Below are 20,309 nucleotides of genomic sequence, written 5' to 3' on the forward strand. Positions count from 1 at the left end.
AACCAAACAAACATCAAATTAAACAAAGCAATTGAATGAGATAGAGTTTAGAAATGCTCATTGATAATTAAGAAGATCTCCAACACAATTGTCACACTTGCATCTTCAATCTCTCAATCACCATTGAAATTCCTCACTTTCTCTCTCTAAAACTACTCCTAATCTAGCCTAATCTAGAGAGAGAAGCTCTCAACCTAATAGAGAGAAAACTATTCTAAAACTAAATAATTACATGAATGAATAATAAAGGAAACCAAAAACTATATAAACAAAAGGAGAAAAGAAGCTTAAAATCGTAAAAGACCTAGAAACCCGCGCCCGCGGAGAAATCGGCCGCGCCCGCGGAGGGGAACGGACACCCCGATAGCCACGCCTGCGGCCCAAGCCCGCGCCCGCGGGGCCAAGACCCGCGCCCTCGGGGAGCCCTCGGGACAACCGCGGGTGCTTACTGCCCAAATACGGCAGTTTTGGAGCTAAAGCAACCCCGCGTCCGCGGGTACTGTAGCCCGCGCCCGCGGCAGTTTTCCAGGGCCAACTTCAGAAGGCTGTAACTTCCGATCTATGAATTGTATGAATCCATGCGACCTATCATTGGAAAGCTCTTCAAGTCTAGTTTCCAACCCATTTTGAATCACCCTAATCCGATCTGTAGAACTTGAGATATGACTAAAACAATGCACAAAGGTCCTATTTGATACTTTGCAATCCTTCGTTTTCCTTTGTTTCAAACTCAAATTCAATTCCGTAAAGTGCATATTGATCCTAGTGGGTGCTATTTTCAATTCCCATGCATATATCCCGCAATGTACCTACAAAACAAGACAAATAAACGGAGAATCAAGAGAAATAGCCGAGAAATGAATAAAATGATAAGAAAGCCATTAAAAGCATGCATTTCTCTAAACTAACACAAAAACACGCGAATCGAGCATTATTCTCTAAAAACACGACATAAACGACTACAAAGGAGCATAGAAATATAAAGAAAACAAAGCCTAAAGGTGCCATAAATGGCACGGATCATGAGGACGTCTATTGATGAATCTTCTTCAGCCCGAATGTCGTTTGTGGTGTATGATACAGAAGGTGAAGGTCCTACTATGTCCTTTAGGTAGACATCTTCTTCATCACTGTCCCATACTCCATTAACAGTTATGTCCTCTTCTTGTTGAACTTGGATTAATTCCTTTTCATCAATCATTTTCTGCACCAAATCCTTGAATTTGAAGCAGTTTTCTATGGTGTGCCCCCCTGACTGATGGTACTGACAGTAATATCTATCCGTCCTTTTTAATGATTCAAATGGTCTCAGTTCGAGAGGTTTGACCTTGCCACTCTCGGAGAGCATTTCGAACATTTGTGCATATGGGATCCCAATTGGAGTTTAAACTTTATTGCTCTTCTTGGGTTTTTCGGTGACTTGTAAGGGAAAATACTTTGCCTCATAAGTCGTTCCCTTGCTAGCTAGAGGTAAAGAGATCTTATTAGCTTCCACAAGACCTTGAATGAGGTTTTGAAACCTGTAGCATTCATTTGTGGTATGACCGTTTCCTTGATGGTACTTGCAGTAGGATTTGGGATCCCATCTTGGAGATCGCTTTTCTGGTGTTGGATCCTCTGTTGGACCAATAGGTTTGATTAGTCCTTGATCATAGAGGCGATCAAAAGTAGCATCGTAGGTCATTCCTATGGGTGTGAATTCTCTTTTAGGTTTTTCCTTTGGACATGGAAATTCATCATATTTCTTGTGAAGTTCGTTCACAACTTTGAGAGTTTCACGTAATAGTTGCGATGTCTCCCTCATAAACAGTGTGAGCAATTGTATGTCTTCCTTGTTTGCTGGTTCTGGAAGGTTATCTCTGACATCGAAAAAGATCTCTTCTTCTCCTTCTTCGACATTGGTTGCTTTGACAGGCTTCATGAGAGATGAGGGGTCAACTTCGCTTTCTTCATCGGAGATAGCCAAAGTATGAGCTATAGGTGCATTGTCAATACTTGGCTTCTTACTGGCAGGGGGCAACGGCAGTTTGTTACTGTCAATTAGGTCTTGGATAGCTTCCTTAAGCTTCCAACAGCTTTCAGTAGAATGGCCCCTACCTTGTTGATATTTGCAATGTGCGTTGGGGTTCCAGTTAGGCGACCTCTTCTCAACTGGTGGATCCCCGAATGGTCCAATGGGAGTTATAAGACCTTTTGCATTTAACCTATCAAATGCGGTGTCATAACTCATGCCAATAGGAGTGAAGTTCCTCCTAAAGGGTTTCTTTTGTCCCTGATTGTTCATGGCGAGGACTTCTCCTAGATTAAAGGTGATAACATTATTTGAGTGGGCGGTTTTGGAAGAAGAAGGATTGTCGTTCTTCTTTCCTTTCCAGCCACTATTGGAGCTATTGTTGGCAGCTTTAGATTTAGCCAAGTCATCTTCAATATTGATCCCAATATCATAAACAGCCTTAAAGGTATGAAGGTTATTTTGATATTTAAGATGTTTGGAATATTTTTCTTGGAGATTTTTAATGAACATTCTCACGGACTCTTTTTCACTTGGTACCTCGATCATTTTAGCTGAGGTTTCTCTCCACTTGTTAAAGAAAGAAGTGAAGCCTTCATTCTCTTTCTGTTTGAGGATTTCAAGTTCTCTATGGTCAGTTTCGACTTGAATGTTGCATTTGTACCTATCAACGAAAGCGTTTGCTATGGATTCCCAGGTAGAGGTCTTTTCTTTTTTGAGAGAAAAGAACCATTGTTGGCAAACGGTCTCGAGAGATAGTGAGAACAGAGAAGGGAAGACTTTCTTATCGATACCCTTGATACTCATTATTGTTTCAAATGCTCTTAAATGGAAGTAAGGGTTGTCAATTGCCCTAAATTTTGGGATGTCGTTGGCGCTGAACTTCTGCGGAAGAAGATCTTTATCCACCGAGACCCCTTGGGATGTGAGTTCTTGAAACTTGTAGTCACTGGACAACTTGCTCAGGCTCTCTTGCATGAGGTCCATTTGTTGTTGTTTCACGGGATCATCGATCTTAAGTGCGAGAAGCTTTAGTGTCTCAGTTACAGTAGCCAGTTGGTTCTTGAGATCATTGACTTCTTCTTGAGTTGTCATTATAACTCTTGCTTTTCTCTTGCGGGCTATAGGTTTGTCAAAAAGTTGGACTTGTACGAAGAGGTTATCTTTGATTAATCGTCCTTCCTTTCTTGACCACGCGCTGTAAATTAAGCCAATTTGCGTTTTAATTACTTGACTCGAATCAACTTGACTTTATGGTTTTTTTGTTTTAAAAAAAAATGTACATATTTTTAGGGAACTAAGTATTATTATTTATTGGAGGATTAATATCCGACTTACCCCCTTAAAAAAATGACGAAAAAAGCGCGCACACAAGACTCTCTTAATCATGGTCAAAATATGTGTATTGGTGTGTGCATTGAGTGTAAATGACATGCTTGGACTCTTGTGTAAGACCATGGGACTTAGTGCCTAAACTCGAACATTAATTCAATTAAGCATTCTTGTCAGCAAAATTAACCGAATTAAACAGAAAACTGATTAATTAGACATTAGGTGATGACTCGACAAATAATCCGAACTGTCGGCCAAGCGACAGGACTGGCGTCGCATTATGGTGATTGGCGCCAGACAATTTAGTAAATGTCTGGCGCTACACACTATAATGTGGCGCTACAGCTCAGACTTTGGCGCCAATATTGGAGCTTCAGTCTGGGACTGTTTTCGTTATTATTAGTCAACTGGGGTATGCCTAAAGTCGTACTAGGTCAATTCTGTTAAAAAAAAACTTTATTGACTCAAATTAGTTAATTAATTAATTAAATAGGAAAAGTTCTTTAAGTCATTAATTTTAGTCTCAACACAAATCAACAAACGGTTAAGAGAAACATAGGATATATATGCACAACAAATAATGCACAATTAGTCAAGTAGGCACAATATGATGCAATGAGTTCGCAACCTAACCATGGCTCTAGTTCTCTAAAGTTCGGGATATGGTTTAGTCAATAGAGGGTCCATGGTTAATTGTCCGGATGCACCGCGCGGAAGCCTAACCGTGAAGGGTTGGCGCGAGTGGATGGGACACCGCGAGTTTTAGAAAAAAACTCACTTCCATGGTTTGGTGAATTCAACATCTCTGATGTACCCTTTGTTGACAGGAGCGTTCAATCGGGTAGATGGAGCATGAATTCCCAGAGGGTTATGTCCATATGTAGAACACATATGGGTTTCAGAAAAGTGAGAAAAAATTCAATCAGGAAGTAGGATCGAGCAAACAATACGAAAATCCGGTCAAAATTAGAACGCATATTTCTGGCTCGGTATTGGGGGAAATTGGCGCCAGCAAACAGAGACTGGCGCCAACTTTTAACTGTAGCGCCTGGCACCAATACTGGCGGCTGGCGCTACGGCTAAAAGTGTGGCGCCATGCTCTGGCCCCTGACGCTACTTCCCACATGCCTCAGCAGCTATCTATGCTCAATAAAATCTTGCAGTTTCGCGCGGTGTTATTTCAGTCCTAGTTGTGAAAGACATTTCTCAAATTTTCTACGTGTAAAATTCTATATTTTTGACTCATTACGGATGGTCTTTCCAATGATATCCTTTTTATGCATATGACAATAATGTTAATCAAAATTACGCACATGAAATACTTAGAACTTTTCGAGTCTCATCCACTCATTCTAAATCATTGCCGAAACAAATTCAGGAATTAAAATAGAAATCCTCCCCAGTGGAGTCGCCAAAAACTGTAGGGAATAGTTTCAAGCCTTTAAAATCCCACTAGCTTGAACCCCACAGTGATCATACACTAAAGTACGGTGGCGTCCAAAAGGGGAAGAAGATAGAGCAAAAAGAGTCGCCAACAAGTTTTTTAAGGAACTTGTAAACCGTTCACGAGGTGAAGGTTACACCCCTTAACGATCCAAGAGATCGTCAACTCCATAAGGTCATGAACCAAATAAGGGTTCGGGGATGAAGGTACAAATCCAACCTAAAAGAGATTGAATCTGCCCTAATAATAGGCCTCTACTTTATTCTGCTCGTATTCATGTGCGCTTTCTGACTAACATGCAATCAATAGGATTAACCCTAAACCTGTTTATCTATGTTGGTTGAATATAATGCACAAATAAACTATTATTGGCGATCACTTGAATTATAATCACATTAACCCTAACAAGATTATTAATTATCTTATTAAGCGCGATTACAAATACCAATTCCCTTTAACATGCAATAAAAGGTGATCAAGCAATAAAAAATATAATATCAAGCAACAATAATAATCATAAACATTATGAATAATAACAATTAAAATCATAATCATGTTCATGTTAATATTAAAGCATAATAATAATAGCAAGATCCTAGGCATGATACTAACAAGATTAATAACAAACCCTAGCATGTCACTAAGTAAAAAAAATCAAATCTTTAGCCCTAACATGATACTAACATGAATAAATATTAGGAAGAACATAGGAAGCATCATAACAATCATATTTAATATTAAAATACCCTAGACATGATAATAGGAATCAAAATAACAATATAAACATGATATCTACATCACAATATCAATCAAATCAATTAAAGTACTTACTTTGATGCCTCGTACCTCTTTTTAATAACAAAATACACACGTTAGTAAATTCAAGGAAAATAATAAATAAACAATTAAATTAAATAATTGAAAGAGGGATTTGGGACCAAACCCTCAGAAATTAAAACCTTTCACGTCTAGGGCGAAGGCAACTTCGAATATGGCTAGGTGTTTCTAGATCTTGTGAATGCGGAATTTTGTATTTGAAAAACCAAGAAAGAATTGAAAGAAAGAAAAGAATACTTGAGAATGAGAGAATTGGTGAATTGGTAGATGTAGATGATGAATGAAAACGGAGTTTTTGATACGATATTTATAGAGAAAATCAGCCAAAAAAGATAATTTAACAAAACAGAGTCTGAAGATCGCAAAACAGGATTGGCGCCAACCTTGGATTTCAACGCGTTTTCAAAAATCTGATAAATTTCACGTACTGGAAGATAAAATAATATAATTCCTTCGAAAATGCTATTTGATCTTGATTAAAACTCTAGAAAGTCAACAAAGTCAACTTATCAATGCTAATTGAATTAGGAATGAAAAGAACCTTCTAGAAGATTCTAGAAACTAAAACCATTCCTAATTGCATTAGGAATGATAAATCACATTAGGCCCTCCCCTAGATCATTGGGCTGCACATAAAGCTCAAACCGGGCCCAGTTTAGTAAATTGGCAATAACTTCCTCAATATTCATCGGAATTGGGCTTATAATATATCGTTGGAAAGGTCTTTGCAAGCCCCATCCAACTACACCACTATTGGACCCATATCATGGACCAACCAAACTATATTGGCTGTTTTCTTAAAATAAAGTTTTCCAAAACAGGGAGAAGAGAAAAGAAATAAAACTATCCGCAACACTAGACCTTTCCACACTTTCGTTTCATTCGATTATGATTCGACGTGAAAGGTACTCATCACTGGGTTTGGTTTTGGGGAGACACAAATGGGTGTCTACACCCACCAATCCTTGTATTCTAACTCAACCGGCAAGTGACAAGCCTTCCTCTAGACCAACCTATAGGGGGTCGTGCCGATTGGAGTCTTGTACAACATCCTAAGAGCCCATAGTGAGTCATCAACCTTGAGATACCAATCTTTCCTTGGTTGTTTCACCATCCTTTCAAGTAGATTCTTGATTTCACGATTTGAGACCTCCACTTGTCTTTGAGTTTGATGGTTGTAAGGTAGACCAACCTTGTGATGAACGCCATGTCTCTTGTGAAGGGCTTCAAATTGCTTTTTGGCGTAGTTGGAGCCTCCATCACTAACTAACACCCTTGGAACCCCAAATCTAGGAAAATGATCTTTTTTAGAAGCTTAAGCACAGCCTTGTGATCATTGGTAGGAGAGGGTATGCCTTCAATCCATTTTGTCACATAATCAACCGCTACCAAGATATATAGATTTCCACAAGAAGAAACGAAAGGCCCCATAAAGTCAACCCCCCAAACATCAAAGGGCTCAACTTCCAAGACACTTTGTAAAGGCATTTCATCCCTCTTGGTTCTGCCACCACATCTTTGAAACCTATCACATTGCGAAATGAACTTGTGGGCATCCTTATGCATCGTTAGCCACCACAATAGAGATTGAAATTTTTTTGCCACCGTCTTATAAACACCCCCATGTCCTCCACATGGTAGTGAATGACAATGTTCAAGAACTGCTTCGATTTCATGATCCGGAACACATTTTCGAAAAAGGCCATCTCCACGTTGTTTGTACAAGTATGGGTCATTCCAAAAGTACCTCCTCATTTCCTTGAAAAACCTCTACTTTTGTTGAGAAGAAAACTCCGGGGGAATGACTCCATAAACAAGATAATTATCAATGTCCGCATATAAAGGGCTAGATGTTAAAGCCATAAATTAGACACCTACTTTTGGCCTCTTGTCCTAGAAGGAAGTGCGATGATGTTACATTAATCCATTCTTCATGTTAGATCAAAATTGAAGTGTTTATGGACTATGAAAAGAATTATGAAGTAAGTTAAAACCCATATTTGAGACCAATTTATCTTAGAGCCTTGTCCGATTAATAATTAGGCCTAAAACATGTTCATACATGTTTAAACTTGATTTATAACATACCTAAATGCGTCAAATGCATTGATTGGATCCAATGGAACCTACATTGCTGAAACACCGAGCCAAACAGATGAACTAACTATAAAATTCCCATGCAAGACTTATAAATATGGATAGCCCTTTTAAATATCTTTCCAACGGTATATTATAAGCCCAATTCCGAGCCAAAACGATGAAGTTATGATCAAAACACTAAATCGGGCCCTAAAACCGACACCCTTGCACTCCAACGGCCATAACTTTTGATATATAACATATTTTTGACCTAATTCCAACGGAATTTGAAAGAAGACATTCAGAGCTTTCCAATTATATCTCACACGTTGTAATCCAACTCCGAAATAAAAAGTTATGGAAGTTTAAAAAAACCCGCTTTTGTATAAGGCAAGCCGCAAACCAGCGCAACTCAATCAGTTGCGCGCGGCACTCAGCGCGACTTAGAGAGTTGCGCGCGCCACCTGACGGTGCGGCTCTAAAACCCTAAACCTAGATCCCTACGCCTATAATTAGGGGACTTCATTACGAGGATCGAAAATTCAGAATTAAAAACCTAATATTCTCAAAACCTTAGTCTCTCAACTTCTCTTACTATCATACTACTTTTCCCTCTTTCTTCCCAACTACTCTTCAACCCTAACCCATCCATTGAAGATCTTGAAGGTAAGAAGAAGAAAGAAAGTCCATGAATATATTAAACGGAGATTTAACATAAAAGAAGAACGGTTAGTTACTGCACACTTAGATAAATCACTTTTCTTTTATTGTTTGAATAAATTTAATTGAAAAAATAGTGTTGTTTGACCACTTTAAACAAACTTTTAATTATTTAAGTCACATAGTATTCTTTTGTTAATCAAGACTAGAATTTGATAATTAATTGTTGTTTTATCAATTAAGACAAGGCAAATATTGTTTATTTTGTTCTTTTAACGAATATTGATTAAACAAAGAATAACGACTTTTGCAATGTAATTTCTACGTGATTAATGCTTGTAAATTAAATAAATAAACTTAGTCCTTAGGTATCACGTTGCAAATATTCTTTGGTAATGATATCGTGAAAAAAGGAAGACCTAGTAGAGGTCGTACTAGGGATAGAATAGCGATTCCTCCCTAAAAGGAACGTTATTTTAGTACCCTCGCTCCCGAACTCATTTCTGGTTTATGTAGACCAATTTGGTAATAGGTAAACTTACGATTCGTGTTAATTATCCCTTGAACTCTACTTGGTATAAAGCGTGATGAGAATATCATTTCTAATTCAATGTCTCCCAAACAGATAGGAATTCAAATCCTAATACACCCTAAAAAGTGTAAAGTCCTAGGATTTTAAAAGGCCATGGGCATTTAAGGAAGAACCCCCTATGATGGGATCACCCTTACAAGATTAGTTCATAGTTATGGTTCAAGGTTTCGAACACTAGGTTGCCTATGGATTTTAACGAGAACTAACTTGGATAATCTCTAGTTAGAGAGCAAGACTCGAACGCATAATATATTCCTTTTTCACAAAAGTAAAAATCAAACAAGCAACATTGCATTATGCATAATCATAGCACAGTTTAACCATTGGGGATTTGCTCACTAACTAGGGATTGCCAACACCAGGCTTCTATCCCAAATCCAATAACAATTATCCCACCCATATCGCCAACAAATTGTTGGGAGGGCTATGTCATAGGTCAACACGTTGAGTGATTGATTCGTGCATTGTCCCTTAAGATATGGTACCTTTGGACACCCAAGCCTTGACCTTAAAATGACATTGTATGCTTTGACGGTTCCTTTTATGTGCTTATGTGACTACATGAATATGTGCTTCGTGTCTAATCTAACTAATTCCAACTTGTTACCAAGAGATATAAAAAAAATCGCAAAAATTATGGTTCGACAAAAAATTATAAAAAAAAAAGTATTATCGTTCTTTTTGCGTTCTTGCAAAAAAAAGTAAAAATAAAAATAAAAATAAAAGGAGAATTGAACCTACCAGGTGGCACGCGCAACTGTCAAAGTTGCGCGCGCCCTCCTAGCCCAAGTTATGGTTCCAACACTGTGTCTTGCGCGCGCCCACTTTTCGACGTTGACTCGTTACGAGCAATATCATACGGAGAAAACGATATTACCGCTTCAAGGTCCATCGGTAAGTAGGTGCTAAAAATATCTCTTTGGCTAACAACGTTGTCTAACTTTTACTATGATCGTCTTTTTTCGAAAAACATGTGTCATTTTATCGTTCTTTTTTATTTTTTGCAAAAAAAATAAAATAAAATAAAATTAATTTTTTTATCGTTGTTTTTGCGTTTTCGCAAAAATAAAAAAAAAATAAAAAAACAAAAACAAAAACAAAAAAAAAGAGAAAAAAAAAACCCCGCATGTGGTAGATGCTACTCTTGAAGATGCACTTTCCGCCTTATGATGATTCATTTACGTATTTTATAATCGAGCTAATGACATTAATTTTTATGAGGTTCGTCGTTAGAAGTTTGCATCTCTTAATAGGTAGTAATCAATATGTTTATTCTGAAACGTGCCTATTTTCGTGTTCATCATTTTTTTAGTTGTAATTGGTTAACATTGATTTAAGAGTATTATTTATTTACCTCTTCTATGGTTTAAAAAGAAAATCCCGAGAACTTTACTTTGGATGATTGTCTCACACACACACACAAAAAAAAAAAAAAAAAAAAAAAAAAAAAAAAAAAAGACATTTTGATATATATATATATATATATATATATATATATATATATATATATATATATATATATATATATATATATATATTATTCTAAAAAAAAAAGAGAAGATAATGAATGATAAAACCGAGAAAATGATTTAATTACTTCTTGGATTTTATATTCGGAGGCCATCATTCTTTTTAAACAAATAGTAATATATTATCCTTTAAAGATAAGCAATATGAGAATCACAATTATAAAAAAAAAAAAAAAAAAAAATGAAATTGGTCTCTATTGTAATCTAAATGATCAACAAATACTATAGTGTATTTGATCATTTTAAGGAGTGTGTTCAGATCGATAAATATTTCTAAAAATTTGATGCGCACTTTCAATCCAACTTTATTCTCTTTCTCTTCTACCTTTTTCGAAAGCAATTCATTTAAAGTAAAATTCTTAGATGATTACCTTGTTGAAGTCAACACAAATCATGACATTCCATTAATGATTGTTCGTGAATTTTTTTTACATTCTTCATCAACAAACTTGTTTAAAGTGAATTCGTATTACAAAGATTAAAAAAAAAAAGAAATAAAACAATCATTTTGACTTTGGTTCATTGTTTGAATGTTTGGCATAAAAGGTTTAAGTGAACGCGCTCAATTTCTCGCGATACACATTACTAGATCATCTTCCACATTCGCATACTAGTCCAATAATGGGTGACAAAGAAGCATTGGAGAAACTTAGAGAGGAACTCCAAAACCTAAAGGCCCTACGAGAAGAAGAAGTAAAAATGAAGGCTCATAAAAAAGCAGAAAAGGCTAAAATAAAAGCAGAAAAAGAAAAAGAAAACATTCTGCAAGAAAAAGCAAGAGTCGAAAGAGTAAAGGCCTTGGAGAAATTTGTCCTTCTAGCTAACTCTGGGAATAAGTACTTCAATTATGAGCTTGCACAACAACCTAGTGGAAAGACTCTCCCAGAAAAGTCCTTGACTACGGATTTGCCAACCTTTAAGGTCACAGACAATCCTAGGACTTATTAAATGAGCTTTATTGGAATTATGGCATTGAAAGGGGTTGAGCCATGCCTATATGCATATACTTTTCCTCTTTCATTGGAGCAAACTGCTAGATCATGGTTTTATAACCTCAATGCAAAACAAACTTCCACTTGGAGTGACGTTGTAAAAGCGTTTTGAACCCAATATGGAGATAACATCGAGCTCACAACTACCTTGCGCGATCTCGAATTGCTTAAGCAAGGGGAAGAAGAACGCTTCATTGACTTCTGTTCTAGGTAGCGATCAAAGGTTGCTCTTATTCCACAAAGACCTTTGGATCATGAACTTGTCCCAAAGCTCATATACAATATGTCTCCACCATACAAGTGCCATTTACAATACCTTGGTTTGGACACATTTTAAAAAGTCTATACTGTGGGAATATTAATTGAAAGGGACTTGATAAATAAAACCATGAATCATATGGATGGACTTGATTTTTAAAGAGGATTTCACCTATGTCGGAAACGGACAAAACTTGTAGACGCAATCTCAAGAAGTTGTTAGCAATTCATGATGTAGCACCCTAGTTCGTGTTTTGTTTCTTTCCTTTGTTTTTTTTATTTTTTTTTTATTTTTATTTTTTTATGATAGACTAAGAGATTCATGCTGTAGAATCTACTTATTTTGTACTCTCTAAATTAATGAGTAAAAAATATATTTTCAAGTTCGTGTATCTTGTTCACTTTTCAATCTCTTTATTGTTATTAACATAAATTAAATAATATGTATACATACAAACAGGCAATATCAAAAGGCATACATACTTAACACTTTAAGAATCTTGATGAGCTTTTGTTTACAAGATGTATTGAATGAAAAGAGGCCCATCTTAGTTCCACAAAGAAAGGATATGATGATTTCACCAACACAGGAGGCAACTTAAAATTTCACAAATATAATCCCATGTTCTTAACCTTAGAGAAATTCCATCTTTTTTGCAGCTCTTTTGAGCCTTGTCAATTGAGCCTTAGTTATTCAATCTACATTATTCCATACCTTGGAATGGGAATGGGTGAAAAGATACAAATAGGAATTGGGGGAACGAAACATAAGAGGGGGACACAAAGTTATCTAAACCCAAAAGGAAAGATCAAATGCAAAAGAAAAAAAGAAAAATAGTTTTAAACCCAAAACAAAACTTGTCAAAAAAAGAAAGGAGAGATGACAAGGTAAAGGAAACTAATGTAGGAGTTATCACACAAAGCAGAAAGGTTCTAATTTGATAAGCACCAAAAGTAAAGAATTTTGGGAGTATACTTGAGCCTGTCCATTGTTCATAACACCAAGCCTAGCCACGTTACGACCTTGGAAAGGCCCTCCTTGAGGTAGACCATAACCATATACCAAAATCATCATTCCATGAAAATATGGTCAATCTTAGGCCTTTGCTCATATGGCCCTACTATTAAGTAGTCATGTCCATATATAAAATGCATGAAGTGTTGATTTATGATTACAAGATCATATAAATTTTTTTTTTAATGATTTGGATAATTTGATAGCCATTGGCTTGATTACATCATGTTAGTATAGCAATCGAATCAAACTAAATTCGATGTTTTTCATATCCTTTTCCCAGAGATAAATGAGATGACTATCACTTTAAATAAATAAAAAAACACAATCATCTTATTTTCTTTTAATAATAGGGCTATTTATTACCAAGGTAATTTAGGTCCTATATACATTGCCTAGAAAGAAAAAGAGTTAAAACAATAAATTGATTTGATATATCGACAGCCTCGACGTAAACTTTAGACGTCTTTTACAACTCTTGAGAATTGGTCTCTTCATTTGTCATGAGCAACTAAAATGTCCGCCTACGTGGGATATCTCCATCTTCTTTAAGCAAGGAATATTGATTGAACATGATCGCTACATGAAAAAAAAAATGATCGTTATCGTTATCACACGTATACCTTACTGCCAAGTCATCACGATGATTCAAATATTATGTCAATAATCCCTGCTTTTCGAAAACATGTCTAATTTTCTTTCTTTATTCTTCTATGGGAAAGTTGGATTCCCATTCCTTTTTATACAAATCAGTCTTTTTTGTTCATTTTTTTTTAAGGGGGTAAGTCGGGATGATCCCTCCCATTTGGCATCTAAAATACTCGAAAATAATATAATTTTTTCGCTCTTTGCCTCAAATTGGGGGCTTAAAATTGCCAGGACATCCCCACTTCTCTCTATTTACAGATTTGAACACGCTATTTATGCTGCAAAATCAATGTCATGCAAAACTTATTACGAACCATCTTAATAACTTTAAATGATGAAGGGAAGAATACCGCTTCCTATTACTTGACTAAGATAATTAATTATGTTACTTGATCAAACAATTTGTGATAAACATATGCAATATTACACAAATTAAAAACACAAGTATTGAGGCTTTAAATAAACATGAGAAACATCTCCTAGCATATGCATACATGAATTCCAAACGCCACCTAAAGTCTACGCTTGGGGGCTTCAAATAAAAAATATAGGTCTCACCTTAACTTTCATTTTAAAATGAGACCATATTTTAGAAAGTGATTCGAATGATTTTATAAATTATTTTAACACTTCACCAAACCTAGGTACTTATTTAATTGAAAGAACTTCACTTTTAATTAGAAAAATATGACAATGATGACAAGCAGAAAAACATAAACAAAATCAGATATATGAAATTAAAGTTTGCTCACATTTTCATATCTTTGTTGAAATAAATTGCAAATTTCAACTTATCTTCATCAATCTTGGACAAAAAAGTCACACTCAATTACAATCTAGACTTTTCTTTCCATTTTGCGTCCAATTTTTAAAATAATATAATTATTGGATCCCTTTTCAAATTTTGAATTCTAGTTCGAAACAACATGTTTCTAATAAAAAATAGTATTCAAAATTTCCTTTCTGAATTTTTGTTTTCTCAAATAAATAAATTTTCAGATTCTCTATAACCGTTTGGATAATACATGTATTTTTCCAAAAAGTATGAATTAATATTCGACTTCTTCTTGACTCGAACTTGTTCTCGCTTAGTTCTCCTGGGAATATTGGCTAAAGGATGGTAAACAAACCACCTACTAGACCTTCTTCTTAAACGAGCATCTCTTTCTTACATTCGATCATGTGATTAGCAAAAAAAACAAACAATTACCGAACTAAACACAAGGTACACCGATGACTTGAGGCACCTTTGCAACCCTGTCATTCCCTATTAACCGTTCAATCACATTCCATTTCTTCATCAACCACTTTGAGCCTCGTCTAACGGTTGGCCTCATTTATTCAACCCACATTCACTTAACCTTGGGATTGAAAGATGTGTAATTGCATAACATTCAAAAGGCAAGTAAAAAAAAAAAGGCATCAAAGCAATAATAAAATAATGTATAAAGGCAAGTGTTCCAATGTCTTTGATATGAACAGGTCTCAAATTGCGTCTCTCATCGAGTGCTTGGTACCGTGCCTGAGAAACATGAATGCCAAGTGAGTGATGGACCGCATGATCCGAGATTGCCTACATTGATTCAAAAGAATAAAAAAAAAAAAGAAAAAAAAACTTGCAAAAATCAAAATTTTCAAATACACAATTACACATCTTGGGGGCTTCTCTCGGGTCTTGAGCCTTTTACCCCTTTCTTCCTTAAACCATCAGCTTAACCACATTATAACCCTTGAATGACCTCTTTGAGGTGTGCATACACTTGTTCAAAGTTCGGCTAGAGCTACGTAGGCAACCTCACATCGAGTTGCGGCCACATTCATATTCACATTCATATTCATATCCATGCATGATCGAGTCAAATAATATCCAATGCTTACCCCTACCCATCTAGAGCTAGACTTGGGGGCTTGAACCTACATCATTTAGCCTACCAGCCTAAAGAGTCATCATCTTTGGCTCTTCTCACATCTCTTTCCATTGCCATAACCCTTACAGCCAGCCTTAGTATCACATTCACACACTTCACTCACACACTTCACTCACACATCCATATCCATATCATCCTTCCCTTTAGGAACCCTTTATCTGAAATCTTGTTTCAACGCTGTGCATGTTTCATTATATTTAAAGACAACATTCATTAGAAGAAACGTTGTATACTTGCTTAGCTTCCTGACCCGAACAATGTTCATTGTTTCATGCATCGCATAATGTGCTGAGAAACATTTGTGTATCAATGATTTTTAATCACACAAAGCATATCTTGCTTAGCTCCTTGACCTAAGCAACGTTCATTATGCAATAATCACTTCATCTGTATACGTGCTTAGCTTCCAGACCTAAGTGAAGTTCAAGATCGTTTCTTTACACCATAAATGATGCTTAGCTCCATGATCTAAGTTCATTCATCGTGTCACATGATGTAATTGTCCTTAGCCTCCTGGCCTAAGGACATGCATCATGCATACATTACTTTCAAGAAAAGCAATCCAATCCATGCGATTCATTTTGTCTTGCTCAACGAGGAAGTTCAAAACTTCTTTCCTTTATTTCGCAACTTTTCTTTTGGGGAAGTTAAAAAAAAAAATTCAAAATTTTCTCATCGAGGGAAGTTCGAAAATAAAAGTTCAGTTTTCACATCTTTCTTTTTCGGGAGAAAGTCGGTACCCTCCACTCATGACAAAAATTGACGGAAATTTTTTTCGTTTGCTTGTGTCTGCACACACACATATACACACACACACTCACAAGTCATACACATGTCATGTCACATCAAGTCAAACTTGGTCAAGTCAGTGGTTAAGTCAATCACAATATATACGAGTCCATTGGCAAATTTATTTTTGCAGGTCTCATCTACAGCCCAAGTTCGGGGACAAGCGAACCAACTAAAACCCACGTCCGGGGACAAGCGAACCATCTACAGCCCACGTCCGGGGAAAAGCGGACCATCTACAGCCCACGTCCAGGGACAAGCGGACCATCTACAACCTACGTCCGGGGACAAACAGACCATCTACAGCCCACGTCTGGGGACAAGCGGACCATCTACAGCCCACGTTCGGGGACAAGCGAACAATTTACAGCCCACATTCGGGGACAAGCGAACCAACTACAGCCCACGTCCGGGGACAAGCGGACCATCTACAGCCCATGTTCGGGGACAATCGAACCACCATCATTTCATGACGCAAGGTTCTCGATATACAGAGACTTGCAATCTCATCATCTGTCAACTTTCCTCAAGCATGGAAAGTATTATCCGGTGGATTTCTTCCAGCATAATAAACCTCCAAATTCCTTTGTCGGCTTTCCTCAAGCATGAAAAGCATTATTGGTGGATTTCTTCAAGCATAGAAAAGCGCCAAAATCATATGTCAACTTTCCTCAAGCATGGAAAGTGTCATCCGGTAGGTTTCTTCAGGCTTAGAAAGCTACCAAACTCGTCAGTCGGCTTTCCTCGGGCATGGAAAGCATTTCAACAAACGTCATCCGGTGGATTCCTTCAAGCATAGGAAGCTACCAAACTCATTTGTCACCGATACACTGGTGTCATATACGTATTCTATCCCTTTACTCTTTTATCTATAGAACTAACATTTTTTTGCAGGTACCGGCGTATACAGAGTGATTTAGGATCGCAGAACGTCTTAAATCATTCTCTGTCCCTATCGACTACTTTGACTATCGTTTTCGAAACTGACGTTTCTACAAACTCAGTCAAAGTGGGGGCTTCTGTAGACACCTAAAAATGTCTCCCCAAAACCAAACCCGATGATGAACAACCTTTCACCGCCATTATTGGTCGGGTTGAGTATTTAATTTTGGAGTGCTTAAATCCATATTTCCATTTCATAATAAACCAACCCAATTCTTAGCCAATTTCCCCAAACCATAACTTATTTTCCTCTTTTTGTGCCTTTAAACCAAAATAATTCATTCTCAAGGGTCATTAGGGACTTCCCACCTTTCTTAGGCAAGGTGGCCTTGGGAGCCCTTGTTAGTGATTCAGATTGCTTTCTTCTCCAATTTTTTTTCTTAGGTTTCAATCTTCGTGGTTCTACTAATCTCTGTCATGTTCCTTTGTTTCTTGTTCGTTGTTTTAGTTTTCTTAGGCTTATGTATCTCCCTGCTATTTCATTGAATGGTGAATCTAGTAGCATCACTGCTATTTCACGCACTTTCATGATTGATTCTGACAATGTTATTATTAGTACACCACTAGTAGGTAGTGTTACTACTAATGAACATCCAGATAACCTCTCTGACTCTACCAAGATGCAGCAGAAGCCTCAATCTGAAGATGTTATCAATCCCATAGTTGAGACTACTATTAGACAATGATAAGCCCGTAAACCCTCTCTCAGTTCAAGTGGCTTCTCCTAAGAAATTGTAGAAGCAATCCTTTAGGGAAGTAGTTAAAACCTCTTAACAATGGTTTGATAAGGCTGGGAGGATCGTAGTTACTTCAACTGAATGGGAGGATGATTATTTCACTCCTCCAGATCCAACAAAGGTTGTTTCTTTTGGAAAGGAGACTTTACAAAAATTGAGACAACCTTAGAAGTTAACACTCATGGGTAAATGTTTGGGAATTTCAGTTAGACCCTCGTTTATTACCCAAAGAGTTAGAGAAATGTGGAGACCTAAAGGCTCTTTTAAAGTAATAGATTTAGGTAAAGATGTTTACCTCTTTAGATTTTCAGTCCAAGATGATTACAAAAGGGTTCTTTTAGGGGGTCCATGGTTTATTTTAGACTACTACTTGATGATCACAAAATGGAAGCCAAATTTTAGGCCTTTAACAAATCTTTTAGATAGAATGACGATTTAGATTAGATTTCCGGAATTACCGATGGAATATTATGATAAAGGAGCTCTCTTTTACATAGCCAAGCTTTCTAGAATACCTCAAATAGTGGATTATGCAACGGATCATCTAACTAAAGCAAGGTATTCTAGAGTTCGTCTAGACATTGATCTTACTATTCCTTTAATTTCTAAAGTTGGGATGGGCAATAGTTGACTTATTAATGAGTACAAAAATATACAATGCCTATATGCTTTTTTTTTGTGGAAAAATTGGTCACACTAAAGAAAATTGGCTAAATAAAGGTGTTGACTTGCATGTCCAACCTAACTCAACTATCTCAAAATATGAGTTGAATACTACAAACTAATCTTCCACATCTACTCCCCATAATTTAACGGTCATGGTTCCCCATTCTAACTCTAAATATGGACAATGGTCCATGGTTTCAAACAAAAGAAAACAAAAGCTTCTAAACCTATCAAGAAACCATTACCTAATTCCGTCCCCAAATAAAACCCAAGCCCAATCACAAAAAACAACCTAAAGCTCAAATCTACTACTACTTTACATTCTAGTAAAATTGCTTCCAAAATCACCTCTTCTAATTCCTTTGCTTTACTGGAAAATACCAATGAAACCACTACCAATGATTTAAATAATAAAATATTCAATAACAATGATAAGCCTCACATTGGAAAAACAAAACCAAATCCCACAAAACCCTCTTCTTCACTATCACACGCTACACGTTCCTCTCCAATTTTCTTGAACCCAGATACAATTGGGCCTCTGGAAAAATGGAGTCGCCATTGGCAAAGGTGATTGAAGCTTCTCCTTCCATATTAATCCTTTTAAATTCCCCTACTCATAGTTCAATTTCTATATCAACCAAAAACACAAACAACAAAACCTTGAACAGAACTTCCAATGGACAAAAACAAAGGCAAACTAACACCAATTCAACCTCCCCGTCGATCACCAAGGATTTTCAGGAGGAGCTCAACTCCTCTGCCGCACAAGCATCAAGCATTCAACCTCTCTATTTGTTGGGGTTTGGTGAGTCCGACTCACCGCGGAAACAACCCCGACCCGAGGAACCACTCGCAATAATTAAAATCATAAAGCATAAATAAATAATCACAAAGAAAAGATAACGAATCTTACCCTCGAAGCGAGCTTTGCCCAAAAATCGGGGCTCTTATTTGAAAACTACGAGCACGTCAAGCGCCGCGCCTCCGACGGTATCCACCCACAAAAAGACGAACACAACTTTAAGGTCCGCTACCTTGGGGTTAGCAAGGTCCGACCAAAAACCCGAGTGTTATATGAGTTTAAGAGTTTTCCCAAAAATTATCGAATGCTCTTTTTAACTCCCACTCAAGCACATTACTCCAAATCCCAAGGTTGGTATTTATAGAGGAAAGTATGAGTGGGAATTTCTATCCCATCAATGTGGGATCATGAAATTCCACAAATTAATTTAAAGCTAAATTAAATTAAAATTGCAAACTAATAACAAATCTACAAGTGGCATTACCATGTGAGATGGGTTGGTGAGGACCACATGGAGAGTAGGGGACCATACTTGCTCCCCACTCAATTCTCTCCTTGTGCCACATTTCCTCTCCCACTTGCTCCCATATTCCATGCTTCCCATTAATACACGGCCCTATGGCCCGAGCCAAGCCACGAGCCAACCCCGAGCCCGGCCCGAGCCTAGCACGCACCCAGCCCGCACCCAGCTGCTGCTGTGGCGCGACGCGGCTGCTGCTGTGCTGCGGCTGCTAGCTGCTACTGGCCGTGGCTGCTAGCACGGTGCGCTAGCACGCACCAGCCAGCCATGCTAGGCTCGGCTTGGTGTTTGCTAGCCACCTTTTCTACGACATTTTTGCCCCTAGCATTCGGATGCTCGGGGCATTCCGATGCTAGGGGTATTTTTGGAATATGGTCGATTTATTATTATTTTTGCGCGTCTCGTCTTTTATTATTTTGACTCGACTTCCGACGATCGGTTTCGACGCTCTAAGCTCGAATTACCGACGTCTAAATATTTAACACTCGGGCGACGAATTAATTTCTTCGGAATTAATTCGTCGAG

Source organism: Chenopodium album, chromosome 6 (genome assembly GCF_948465745.1).
Source record: "Chenopodium album chromosome 6, dcCheAlbu1.1, whole genome shotgun sequence".
NCBI classification, from domain to species: Eukaryota; Viridiplantae; Streptophyta; class Magnoliopsida; order Caryophyllales; family Amaranthaceae; genus Chenopodium; species Chenopodium album.